The 13,891-nt window shown below is 50.2% G+C and overlaps 1 protein-coding gene across 1 annotated transcript in view; it reads left to right on the top strand.

Moving 5' to 3' along the window:
- The window catches only part of LOC146396394 (uncharacterized), a 291,217-nt gene that overhangs the window by 158,037 nt on the left and 119,289 nt on the right, over positions 1 to 13,891 (top strand). The window contains exon 20 of the mRNA XM_084994478.1: positions 1,073 to 1,193. The gene's annotated coding sequence lies outside the window, so the exon portion shown is untranslated. The remainder of the gene's footprint in view (positions 1 to 1,072; positions 1,194 to 13,891) is intronic.

Below are 13,891 nucleotides of genomic sequence, written 5' to 3'. Positions count from 1 at the left end.
GAAGCTTCTTGCCCCTTGCAAAGGAACATGGACTCCAAAGAGGGTGAGAAGCTGAGGCGAGAGTATCTCCTGCAATGCCATGGTGAGCTTTGTAGGAAGAAACTCTGGATGGGGCACTGCAAAACTGAGCACCATGGGAATAGGGCTCTCTATTGGAGCTTTTATACTGAAGAAACATTTCCAGGGTTTTCAAACAAGACCTTCATATGAGAAGATTGCTGAGGCACCCATTGTACCCAGGCATTCAGGAAGGCCAGGCATCCTTGTTTCTCCCTCCCCTTCTTCAGCCACTCCTGCAATTTGTTACAAGATTCTCACGCATAGCTCAGATGTAGTATTTGTGGGGGTTTCTTGTTTGGTTGGTTTTGAATTGTTCTTCCCCCAAGACAATGGTTTTGCTACTGTAAAGCATGGTGACCCAGGTACACACACATGTACACATTCTAGTCTCTCCCATGAGCATGCTCCCTCACAAGTTCCCAGTGCTACACAGCAGGATCTCATTGCTAATCCACACCAAAGCCAATCCTTTGCATCCCTTCACCCCAAGCTCCCAATCCACCCCACTCCCTCCCCAGATGTTGTATTGGCATGAGTCTTCTCAGGGACACTGATACAAAATTAGCATTGTGGAAACGAGTTGCTCCCAATTCTTCCATGATTTTTGACAAACTTTGGACTTCTGAGGGCCGCACCCATGGCATCGGGAGATTCCCAGGCTAGGGGTCCAATCAGAGCTGTGGCCCCTGGCCTATGCCAGTGCCACAGCAATGCCAGATCCCAGCCGTGATGGCAACCTACACCGCAGCTCACATCAACACCCGAACCTTAACCCAACGGGCGAGGCCAGGGGTGGAACCCGCAACTTCATGGTTCCTAGTCAGATTCGTTTCTGATGCACCATGACACGAACGCCTTCTGTTGTTCATTATTTTATACTACCTCAGAACCCTACATCCCGACATCGGAGAGGCAGAGGTTGTCAAATCAGCTGCACTGTAATGAGGGAAACCAGTCATGGAAGTGGGTGTCTCAACGTCCTTTGGACCATGAGCTCTGATTGTTCCTGCAGAGAGCTTCGGGGCAGGCACTGGCGGCTGAGGAGAAACATCTCTGGAGATGGATCACTAGCATCAGGAGACAGTGAACCTTCCACTCCCACATGGAAATTGAAAGGCACCGAGAGATCCCAGGTTTGTGTCTTGTGGACGTTTCAAGTCTGTGCCCTTGGGAGCTCTGGGTGTCATCAGATAGATGTAAGGGTCTTGAGAGGTATCCTGTGGAGGAAGAAATGCTCTGATGTTGCCACGGACCAGAAAAGGGATCTGAGGGTTCAAGTTTCTTTGGCGAGCATTCCCAAGTCAGGTGGGCATGTTGAATCTGCTGCTACTTCTTTGTGGGTGGATGGCCACCTGAACTTCCATGATGTCGTGCCAGACATAGGGAGGGAGAGGAATAGTGTTCCCAAAGTACCTGCTGTCTTGTGACTGGCCAAGAGGGTCAAGTTTAGCTCACCAGCATAACCAGGACAACCAGAACCATACAAAGGAGACACACCTGTGCACCAACCTTTATTGAACAAGCCCCATGTATTAAAGAAAGACATGAAGAACAAACATGCGTGAAGAATCGAGGCATTTGGAAATTCTCTAGGCATGGCGACATGAGCACCTTCTCTGAAGAGAGGTTCCCAGATCTCCAATTGCGTGCTAGAATGGTTCTTTAAGTGATCCATCCAATTTGCTAGAGGAAAGACCCTTCTCTTTGTAGACAAGCAAATCCCAACCCAAAGAGTCCACACAGCCTAAGGTACTGCGGCCCAAAGGGCATGAATGTCCTTGGCCCACTTTGAGGATTCTGTGCTTAGGCTGGATCTCTGCAAACTCTTGTATGGGGATCCTATCTAAATGCATGGGTTTCACCGATGCAGTGTGACCGTGGGGGCTCATCTCCCATGAGATAGGGTTTAAGAAGGGATGGCCACAGAAGCTCCCAGGGAGAAGACAGGAAGACAACCCCAGAGAGCTTTGCAGCGAATGCAAATCCTCCATGACATTCCTGTCTTGTAGGGAGTTCCTGGGCCAGCTCTTCTGATGCTTCCTTCCCTCCCTCCTCTTCCCACATGTCCCCTGCTGACTCAGCTGTTGTGCACAGAGACTACCATCCTCCCACCGCTCCTAGTGTCTGTTGAGGAGGGCCCGCTTGGGTAGTCAGTAGCGCACGTGGGAGCAAAGAGGGTGGTTTCCCAAGGTGTGGCCTGCCTGAGGGTTGGACCCGTCATGGTGGCCTTTAGTGTTCATTCCATGACAGCCCTGCTAAGGAATATGGGGACTCTTCAGCCATTGGGTGTGACCGCTCTGTGCTCTTGTGCACGCTGCAGACTCCTTGTGCCCTCCTCCATGTGGGTTCATACCCGCATGGAGCTCAGGTCCGGAGCAGTGTTTCCACCACAGCTTTTAGCAGCACTGTGGATCAGGCTGCTGGGAAACTTGAGGGACTGTGCGGCCTATGGAGGCAGGGGACTAAAGTGTGTGAGTGATTAAAATGGGTGGCATTCCAGTGTGCCTGCCGTTCCAAAGCGTAGGAAAGCTCGAAGGAAGAATTTCCAATTTGAAAACCCTCATGGGGTTCACAAGAAGTAGCTCAGGGCACGGGAAAAGGAGTGAAGATGTACCATCCAGGCTGCTAGTTTCACTGGTGTCTTCCTTTTTCACATACCAATGTCGGTCAGCACTTCTGTTCAAATAGCATGCTTGGGTCTCTGTTGGGGGCAGCCTTGCTGAATGTAGTGCTGACCACCTAGTTGAGGTCGGATGTAAATCGTGATGGATTTGCAAGCCTAGGAGGGATTGGTACAAGGCCACCTGGTTGTCGGGAATCTGGTAATCCATCAAATGTGAGGGTTGGTTGGGTTTTGTCTATGGATATGTGTGTAAGGGGAGATCATGCCTGTGTTTGGGGGAGCGTTTGTCTTTGGAGTGTGCTGAGATGTCACCGAGGCATAGTCCAGGAGCTGGCGTTTAGGTGTTTGTAAGTTGGTGTTCAGGGGCCTATTTTTCATGGATGTTTTCCGCCATGAAGTTGGGGATTGTGTGTCTCCTGGTGGACTTGGTAGGATTATCTGCCTAGGCCTCAGGGCAATGTTAGGGAAGTCCAGGGGCCGATCTGTGTATTTGTACCTTTGGGGCCTGTAGTGAAACTTCGTGGTTGGGACTTGACCCCAGCCAAAATTGAGAGTGGGACTGGAATCTACCTTGCCCTCAGCTTGGCACCTCAAGCCAGGATCCCAGGTTCAGAGAGGATTCGAGCGCACAGACTTCTTCTTTTTGGTGGCATCTGCCCCATGTGGAGTTTCCCCGTCCACGGACGGAGTGCCACAGCAGCAATCGGGACCACTGCAGTGAACACTCAGAATCCTTAGCCTTCCGTGCCACAAAAGAACGCCTCGACCTGCTCAAACCCACTGTCTTTGCACTGTCAGACCCCTCACCAGGTGTCAGGATTTGATGAAGCTCTGGTTCTTCTGCTTCGTGGCAGGAAGAATTTGGCATGAAGCGAAGCCCCAGGTAAAGAGTGAGTTTAGGAGCATAAGACCCTGGGGGGAGATACGCGTAAGCTGGCCAGGGGGTAGAGCAGCCCCAAGAACCAAGAGAGCTACATTTCTAGAATCCAAGGCCCAGTGGGGAGGGGAGAAGACTGCCTTCTTCCTCATTGGAGGGTGGATATCAAGGCTTCCATCTCCAGCTCCTCCTTGTGCCCTATATGGATGGTGTGCCCTGGGCTGTCACAGTGCTTGTTCAAATCGGTGTGTATTGCCAGGAGTTTGGTCATATATCAACTGGGGTAATTCATCTCAGGTTTCCATCTCCTGTCCTGTTTTATCTAGGCGTGTCCCCTCTCCCCTGAGTTTCTGTCTGGGTGAGGTGCAGAAATGCTCCTTGTCCAGGACTCTTCTCTCCTTGACCTCATGCAGCAGGACTCGATCTCCACATCTGTTGTCTTGTGCTTGAACTCTTGGGGGTTGGGTCTTGAGCGTGTCTGGCGCTTCGATGCATGCGGTCTTCCTTCAAGTCGGGTAAGTCATGGCTGGGTTCCTTTTCTTGAGTGATCATCAGCTTTAGACCATTTCGAAGACCCCTTGAAAGCTTGTCTTTAACCCATCCCCCGTGGGCGGTTTCTGCTCTTTAAGGATCCTCCTCTGTCCTTCCCTTTAGGATGATTATTTGTGTGTTCATGGCCTGTCATATGGCTCTTTGCTTTTTTGTGTGTAGCACATGTTCCAGAGCCGTGCATGTGTCTTTTGATGTGTAGAGGGCGAGTCGGCCTATCTTCTGGGACTGGTGAATGCTATATAGGTTGGCGTGCCATATTGGTGTGCTTCTAGATTCTGCATGCTGGAAGAGTGCATGCCCTTGGATGGAGCCTTGGGGAGTGTGGGTTTATGGATATGCGGAGAGTGTGTTATATGCGTGTTTGGAGGAAAGGACGTAGGGTGCTAGGTTTGCAATTGTGTCGTGTACTGAGTAATTGCGGGTCTGCTTGGGTCTTTTGGAGAGTTGTGTGTAGAATGCGTTTGAGTGTGTATTCCAGGGGCATGGGCATTTGGAGGCATATTCGCTGGGGCTATGCCCTTGTAGTTTTCAGGAGGGACATGTTAGGCTTATATATGTGGGGACGTGGGGAAGTGTGTGTCTGCTGGAGAAATGAGGTTCTATGTTTCTACAGGGGCGTGGGCGACGTGCATTTCTTGGTGTGAGAAATATGTGCTGTGGTTATGTGTTACGAGTTTGCAGATGGATGAGCTGGATCCTAGGATCATTGGATATGTGGAAGTCATTTCCTATGTGGTTTGCTGGCGATAGGTCCATGTGTCATACGTGTGTATAATCGTTTGTGCGTCTATCACCAGGTGCATGACCAGGTTGTGTTCCTATGGTATGGAGGTGTTGGGAGCGTGCCACGTTGCTTCTTGGCAGAATGCCGAGGTGTTTCTACAGGTCCTAGGTACGAAGAGATGGTGTGTCCACATTGAGGGTGAGGGCTGAAATACATATGCAGTTGACCCCCACACAGGTGCAGTGTCCTGGCATGGCAGTTGTCTTCTGGAGAGGTGGCACCATGTGTAGTGTTTGGGGCATCTGTATGTTCAAGGGTTGGGAATATTTGTCTGTGTGTGTCCATAGGTGTTTGAGACGTGTACATGTGTATTAGTACGTGTAGGCAGATTGTGGCTGTGTGTGTATTTGAGGTCCTGGGGCTTCTGTAGTATGTATTTGGAGGGATGCCAGAGGTAGGTGTATGTGTTTGGAAACAAAGAAATCTCATAGGCGATGTGTGTGTGTTCTGGAATCCTGGCCTAGAAGTCCTGTAGGGCTGTGGCCTTGCCTAAGGGCTGTGCGTGAGCCGACTGTGTAGGAGCTGGTTGTAGTGAGCCTGTATACATAGTAATCAATGTGTACCACTGGTCGGTGTTTGTGTTCAGGCCCCTGTTGGGTATGTGCATGTGAAGACCTCAGGTGGTATAGTTTTGTTTGTGGGGAAGTGGGTGAAGTGAGGGGTTGGCCTTTTCTTGTCTTTTCAGGGCAGACCCATGGCATTTGGAAATGCCCTGGCTATGGTGGAATTGGCGCTGCAGCTGCAGCTGCCAGCCACAGCCACAGCAAGGCCAGTTCCGGGCTGCATCTGTGACCTGCTCCATATCTGAAGGCAATCCTGGATCCAGGGATTGCACCTGCCTTCTCTCCTATACGGGTCAGGTTCATTCCAATGTAGCCACGACGGGAATGCCTGCTGGAAGTTTTTTCCTGGCAACGTCATTTTCAGTTCTTGGCATCAGCCCAGTCATCTTTTCTAGGTCATCGGAGTTTAGTCTTGGCAGATTGTACTTTCTAGGAAGGTGTCCATTTCGTCTAGGAAGTCTGTTTTCTTGGCAGAGAGTTGCTTTTAGTAGTCTCTTCTGATCCTCTGTATTCTGGGATGTCCATTGGAAGCTGGCGTGCATTTTGATGGTTATTGATTTGAGTCCACTCTTTTTTCCCTGATGAGTCTGGCTAAGGGTTTATCCATATGGTGGATGTATTCAAAGAAGCCGTTGTAGCTGCATTGATCTTTCCGATGGTTTTCTTCGCTGCTCTTTCCTTTCTGCTCTGATCATTAGGATGTCTTTCCTTGTGTTTGTCTTTCTGTGGTTGCTTTGGGCGTAAGGCCAGGTTGTTTGTTGGTGGTTTTCCTTGTTGGCTGAGGTAGGCTTGTATTGCTGGAAAGGTCCCTCTTCGATCTGCCTTTGGTGCATCCCATAGGCTTTGGATTGTTTTGTCCTTGGTGTCACTTGCTTCATGGGATCTTCAGATTTCCTCTTTGGTTTCTCCAGCACTCCCTTGGTTGTTGAGTAGCATGTTGTCGAGTTCCCGTGCGTTGGTGTTTGTTGCCATTGTTTTCTTTGTGGTTGATTTCGAGCCTCATAGCGTTGGGTTCATACAAGCTGTGGGATAGGATTTCAATTTCCTTCCATGTACAGTGGCTTGCTTGGTGACGCAGCATGTGATCTGTCCTAGGGAATGTCCGGTGTGCCCTTGAGAGGAGTGTGTATCCTGCTTCATTGGGATGGAAAGCGCTCTACATATGGAGGAAGTGCCCTGGGGTCCAATGCAATATTGAAGGCCTGGGTTCCCTTGTTGATTTTATGTCTGGAGGACCTGTGCGTTGATGGGAGTCGGGTGTGAAGGCCCCCTGCTCTGACTGTGTTAGTGTCCATTTCTCCGTTTACGGTTGTAGCAGTTGCCTTCTACATTGCGGGGATCCTGTATTGGGTGCATATAGGTTTCCAATTCCCATCTCCTCTCCTTGGATTGATCCTTGACCGTTACGTAATGACCTTCTTTGTGTCTTATTAATATGCTTTATTTGAAGGTCTCTTTTGTGTGATGGGGGTGTTTCTACTCCGTCTCTCTTTTAATTCCCACGCACGAGGAATATTTTCTTGCATCCTGTCACTTTCAATTTGTATATGTCCCTCAAACTGAAGAGGGTCTCTTGAAGACAGCAGGTCTACCTATCTGTCTATCCCTCTACCTATCTGGATCGGGATCGAGATGGAGATCGAGATGGAGAACGAAACGGAGCTCTCGATCTAGACACAGAGAGAAGGAGATGCATCTTCTTTTTGTATGCATGCAGCCAGTGGATGTCTTTCGGTTGGGGCATTTTGTGCATTTCCATTGAAGTTGCGTCTTGATCTGTATGTTCTTATGGCCATGTTATTAGCTGTGTCAGATTGGGTTTTGTTGGTCTTTTCCCGTCCTCCCTTGTTCTCTGCTCTTGTGGTTTGATGACTGCCTCTAGTGGGGTGTTTGTTGGGTGTTTTTTGATTGTTATTTCCCTGAGACAATTTTTTCCAGTGTCCAGCATTGTGACCCAGTTCCTCATACATGTATAATTCGTCTTTGTGCCATTATCATGCTCCATCATAAGTGATTCGACCTCGTTCTCAGCGCTACACAGCACGATCTCCTTGCTAATCCCTTCCAAAAGCAGTCGTTTGCATCCAATAACCCCAAGCTCCCCATCCATCCGACTCCCTCCCCTCGCTCTAGGCAGGCACAAGTCTATTCTCCAAGTGCATGAGTTCCTTTAGGTGGAAAGGTTCCTTTGGGCTGTATATGAGACTCCTCATATGAGTGATGTCGTATGGTAGTCGTCCTTCTCTTTCGGACTTCCTTCACTCAGGATGAGAGGGTCTCGTTCCATCCATGTTGCTGCAGATGGCATTAGGGTGCTCTGTTTTATGGCGCAGGAGTATTCCATTGTGTGTATATACCGCGTCCTCTTTGGCTCTTAATTGTTATTTCCCCGATACAATCTTGTTTTCTACTGCACAACGTGGTGACCCAGTTACACATACATGTAGGCATTCTATGTTCTCACATTATCATGCTCCGTCAAACGTGACTAGACATTGTACCCAGTTCTACACAGCAGGATCTCATTGCTAATCCATTCCCAAGGCCATAGTGGGTAGGCATTAACCCCAAGCTCCCCATCCACCCCACTCCCTCCCCCTCCCCTCCCCCTTGGCCACCACAAGTCTATTCTCCAAGTCCATGTGTTGCTTTTCTGTGGAAAGGTTCATTTGTGCCGTATATTAGGTTCCAGGTATAAGTGTGTGGTATTCTCTTCTTGAAAGGATCCCTTAACCGTGAACTAGTGTCCTTCTTTGCCTTTCTCGATGGCCTTCGTTTTAAAGGCGATTTTGTTGGATATGAGCAGCGCTACTCCTGATCTCCTGTCTTGTCCATTGGCATGAAATATCTTTTGCCATCCCCTCCCTTTCAATCTATACGTGTCCTTTGCCCTCGGGTGAGCTTGTCTAGGCAGCAGATTGACGGTTTTTGCTTTGGTACCCATTCTGGCACTCTGTGTCTTTTGATGGCAGCATTCGGTCCCGGAACAATTCAGGTGGTCATTGATAGATGTTTCTTGATTGCCATTTGAAGCCTTGTTTTCCCGTTGAGTCTATGTTTCTCTTTTCTTCTTTCTTTTCCTTTGGGTGGATGGGTTACGTTGATTCTCTGCTGGAGTCCTTTCCTTTTCCGATTTTTGAATGTAGTGTTGGCTTTTGGTTTGTGGTTGCCCTGTTTTGTTATTATGTTAACCACTTCGTTTGTCTGCTCACTTTAGCCTGACCGTTACATAGGACCAACGCGTCATTGAAACAAGACAAAGGATCTACATTTTCTTCCATTCCTCACCCTCATTGTATGATTTGATGTAGTTTATATCATTTTATGTTTTTGACATCTTCATGGTTAGATGTGTATGCTGGCTTCTCTAAGTCACTGCTTTCCAATGGTTTTTTTTTTTTTTCTTTTTTTGATTTGGAGAAGCCTTCGAGTATTTCTTTCAGAATGGGTTTTGTATTGCAGTACTCTTTCAGTGTTGGTTTGTTGGAGAAATTCTTGCTTTCCCCTTCGATTTGAAATGATAGTCTTGCTGGATAGGGTATTTGGAGGAGGCAGATTATTTGTTCTTTCTTTCAGTGCTTTCAATGGGTCTCGCCACCCCCTTCTGGCCTGTAGTGTTTCTGTAGAGAAAACTGCTGATAACCTTATTGGGGTTCCCTCATCATGAATGCCTTGCTTTTCTCTTGCTGCCTTTGGCCTCCTCCCTTTCTGTTTACCTTTGGCCATATTGATCAGAATAGGTCTTGCTGCGTGCCTGTTTGGGTTCAACTTGTTTAGGGCTCTCTGTCCTTCCCGTATCTTGCTATCACTCTCCTGTAGTTGTTGCTTTAAAACCTCGATTGCAGGACTCCCTGTCGTGATGCCCTGGAAACTGGCCATGGCCCCTGCCCCTCTCCCAAAGCCACAAGGACCTGACCCTCCCTTTGGCTGATGACATGAGGAGATTTCCCACCAGATGGCCCAGCCCTGAGCGCACTAACTCTAGGAAGTCCCAGCCACTCTGTTTCTAAGCCCCACTGACCCCCTGAGCAAGACTGGCTGCCTCCACCAGTCCTGGGTATGGGCATCTTCTGAAAAGGCTCAACCAAGACCTTGAGAGAACACCAGATGTCTAAAGGAATGAGAAAGGAAGAGGGTCCCGGTTAGGGGTGTGCTGGTGCAGCCCAGGGCCTTGCCAGAGCTGAGGTCTGCAGGGGCTTGAGCTGGCCAGGCTCCACTCCCACACCAGCTCTCTTGGGCCCTGTTGGGACATATGTCCCTTCTCGGCCTTGGACAGTGCCTTCTTCTGGACCTCCAGGGGTTCTGCAGGCACAGAGGCCCATCTGCTGATAGATTGAAACCTGCGATTGTCCTGAGGGTCAGTCAGGAGCTTCCTCCATCAGGACGCCCGTGCCTGCCTGCATGGCTTCCACAGGCTCATCAGCCATGGGATGCCAGGGTTTGGAACTTCCCAGAAGTACAACTGAGTGACCGTGCATGGCAGAGACTCAGCTCTGACCTAGCTCTGTTGCTTGCAGCCTAAGTCCCCTGTCCTCCGGAGGGTGGTCCCAGGGGGGTGCCCTAATCTGTGACCTCCCATTTTCAGGGTGTCTCGTGGGGATGGCCCGCTGGGGCTTAGACGGCTGACACGCCCCCTACCCCAGCATCTTCACCAATATCACCTGCTTCTCCCATGGGACCGATGAGATCCAGAAGCACATGCCTCTCCCTGAGCCCACAGTCCCTCCTCTTCACACCCAGGTGCCATCGCAGTCTCTGCAGGCTGCTGGCTCTCCTGGGCCTGGCACAGGCTTTGTGCCCCCAGAGACTGGCCCCTGCTGCTGTTCATGCTCGAGGTCCTGCAGCAGGCCTGGTGCAGACCCCCCGAGCTCCTGTGCTCCTGTCTCTGCCTCAGACTCCAGTCTCCATTTGGCAAAGAGCCACCCCTCCCCCACCAGCTCCATCAGCTTTCCAGGGCCCCATCTTGGCCTTCCTGTGCAACAGTGGCCACCCCACCAACCAAGCCTGCAATCTGCAATAACCAAAGGAATGTCTCCTCCTGCTGCTGCCTTGGGGCCCTACGGCCCCTCCTGTCGTCCGTCCTTCCTTCTTCTGTTGGGGTCCTCCATCTGACTCCCTGGACAAGGGGAGAGGACATGAGAGGGAGAGTGTCCCAGGAGGAAGGTAGGAGTGGGGATGCTGGTGGAGCCCAGCTGGGGACAGAGAGGGTGTCTTCCCTTGAGACTCCTTCCTGCCCTGGGAGTGCCCAGGCCTTCAGAGGGAATCGGTCAGCTCCAGCTGTCATCACCAATCCCATGGGCAATGGGGCTTAAATAACAAGAATGTATCAACTCACCCTTTCGGAGCCCAGCCTTCTGAGATCCCGGTATAAACAAGCTGGGTTGGCCCTGAGGCCTCTCTCCTTGGATTCCAGATGCCCATCTCCGGCCTGCGCCCTCCCATCAGCTCCCTCTGTGGGACTCAGGGTCTAAATTTGCCCTTTCTATAGGGGCACCCATCCTATTGTATTCGGGGCCACCTTAGTGACCTGATTTCAGCTCTTTCTGTACAAACTCTGCTGCAGGGCTTGCGGTGGTGTTGCCCTGGAACTGAACCCGAGAAGGAACCAGGAGTGTTCAGGTTCGATCCCTGGCCTCGCTCAGGAAGGGAAGGATCCAATGTGGCCATGAGCTGTGGTGTAGGTCTCAGACCCGGCTTGGATGTGGCATTGCGGTGGCTGTGGTGTAGGCCAGCTGCCAAAGCTCCGATCGATCGATGGATCGTTTGGATGCCAAGCCTGGGAACTTCCATATGCCGCCCCAGCAGCCCCATCCAAACAAACAAACGTAGGCAATGGAAAGACAACGAAAAGACTGCTCCACCTAAGGTCATGTTCTGAGGTCCTGGGGGAGAAGCCTTCCACATATGAACTTCGGGTAATAGAGTTGTAGCCCCTTTTGGCAGGTGTCTCCAGTGCCAGGGATAGGGTCTTTTGTAAAGTAAAGGAACATCAGTCCTGGGGTTGGGATGAAGGAGGATCGACTCCCCAAAGTGAGGGAGGGATGTTTCCAGAGTGCAGGGCACTCGAGCCGGATCAGAGCCCATGACCCAAGGCCATGGGGCAGGGGGTGCCAGCCCGTGTCATATAAGGCTCTTGAAGGAACGGAGTCTAGGCAACTGAGAGGGAAGCTGAGAGAGGAGCTCCAGCACCAGGCTGTGAGATGAGGTCCCGGCCTCACAGCACTCTGCTCCTACATTGGATTACCAGCACCCTCTTTCAGCACCACCATGGCCCCGCTCTCCATAGCCTGAAGGGGAACACCACACTGCCCACCTTTCTGGCCCCCACCCCCACATGAACACCTGCCTTCGGTCCAAGGGCCCCAGCCAGCCTGGCCCAAGGGGTCCACACCTCCAGCACTTGGAGCCTGATGTCTCCTTTTTGGCTTAGCTGGCTCAGGCCAACCCGAGGGAGTTCCTGGAAGCAGTGTTGTTGCAATCCTTCCTGCCCTCTGCCTGACCCAGTGCTCTCATGTAGCCAGCAGGATCCCGGGAAGCCTCACAGTGGACCCAGCCTTCAGGACTCACAGTGCTGTGGTGGGTGACCCATCTCTTCCTAACATTTGCCCATTTTCTGGTGGAATAGGTCCCGCTGTTATGGTCGTGTCTTGGCAGTGCCTTATTCCCTCGAGACACCAGATTTGGGTCAGATGTGTGGTTGGCAGGTAGTTTCTCCAAACCTGTAGCTTCTTTTCACCTAGGAAAATGTTTCCATTTGATGAGGTCCGTTTTCTGTCTGGGGTAGGGTTTTGGCTGTCATGGGGACGAACGCTTATCTTTTCATTGTTGCTGATGTTGTTGTTGCCTATTCCAGCGGTATTGATGTAGTTATCTTCCGTTTGATTGAAAGGACAGTGAGATACCATGTTGTGCTATTTCCTGCTGTGCCGCAAAGTGATTCGGTCATACATACACACACACCCCTTCTCCCTCAGATTCTATGCCCATATCCACTATCGCTAACTGTTGGCTAGAGTTCCCTGGGCTTTACCGCAGGTTCCTGTTGGCCGGTCATTCCATGTACTCCGTGTGCAGAAGCCAGTCCCAAACCCCCAGTCCCTCCTGCTGTGGCCTTGGCTCCTTTGGTACCCATCTGGTTTTCCAAGGCTGGGAGTCTGTTTCTGTTCCGTGCACACGTTCATTTGTGTCCTCTCTTTCGGTTCCACTTAGAAGTGGTATCATACGATGTTTGTCTTTCCCTGTCCACCTTCACTTAGGATGATAATTTCCAGGTCCATCCTTGCTGCTGCAGCGTTCATGATTCCATTCTCTTGTATGATTGTGTGATGTCCCCCCGTACATATGAACCTTATCCTCTTTATCCATGCCTCGGCCGATGGACATTTAGCTTGCTCCCTTGTCTTGGCTATTGGAAATGGTGCTTCAGTGGACATTGGGGTGCATGAATGTTTTGAAGGGCCTTTCTTTCCTTTTGATGAAGTCCAACTTTCTGTTCTTTCCTTCCGTTTTGGGATAATGTTTTTCTTGTCATGTGGCAGACCCAGTTGCCAAGCCTGAGGACCCAGAGGTTTGCTCCAATTGTTTTTTCTTAGGTGTGGTAAACGTTGCATCGTTTGTATTTATACACAATTTACATTTGCACTGAATGTTCCATGATGAGTTCATTTTCGTATCGGATAAAAACCCTATCCCTATTCCATTCTACTGCCCTTTAGCTTCCGTATTAGAACATCCCAGGTTGGTGTATTGCTATGGATCTATTTCTGCATTCTCTCTCTGTACACTGAACTCTGTCTGCCTCTTTCCCTCCAGCAATGCCAAGCTGCCTTCCATAGATCGTTCTCATAAGCCGAATCACATCCCACTTTAATGTGTTTTCTCAAAATTATGTTTGATGTTCTGGCTCCTTTATCTTTTCTTTATCCATTTTAGAATAATTTCATCCATGTGGGCCAAAAAAAAAATAAAAAAAAAAACCTTCTTTTGGAATTTGGCCGTATTCTGTGTTGAGTCTTCCCATCCATGAGTATAATAGGTGTCCGCATTGTTGTAGGCCTTGTTTCGTTTTATCATACAGATGCTCTATCCCAAATATGTATCTCTGGATTTCCCATTGTGGCTCAGTTTGTGACGAACCTGAAAGTGTGTCCAGGAGAATGTGGGTTCAATCCCTGACCTGGCTCAGTGGGATGAGGGTCCCGTGGTGCCACCAGCAGCAGTGTGGCTTGGACCTGGTGTTGGTGGGGCTTTGCTGTAGGCTGGTAGCTGTAGCTCCAGGTTGACCCCCTTGCCTGGGACCTTCCGTATGCCGTGGGTGCAGCCATAGAATGACCGATGGAACCAAATGCTTCAAGGTTTTGGCAAATCTTGTGTATTGCATGGTGTTTTTCGTTTTGGTGCCATGTTCTTTTGTGGGATTTACACACATGATG

This window comes from Sus scrofa, chromosome 14, assembly GCF_054392235.1.
Source record: "Sus scrofa isolate SSC_HxYL_T2T_F1_AM1 chromosome 14, Sscrofa_HxYL_maternal_Yorkshire_Landrace_v2.0, whole genome shotgun sequence".
Lineage (NCBI taxonomy): Eukaryota > Metazoa > Chordata > Mammalia > Artiodactyla > Suidae > Sus > Sus scrofa.
The sequence above is the reverse complement of the archived record's forward strand: the minus strand, read 5'-3'. Positions and strand labels throughout refer to the sequence as shown.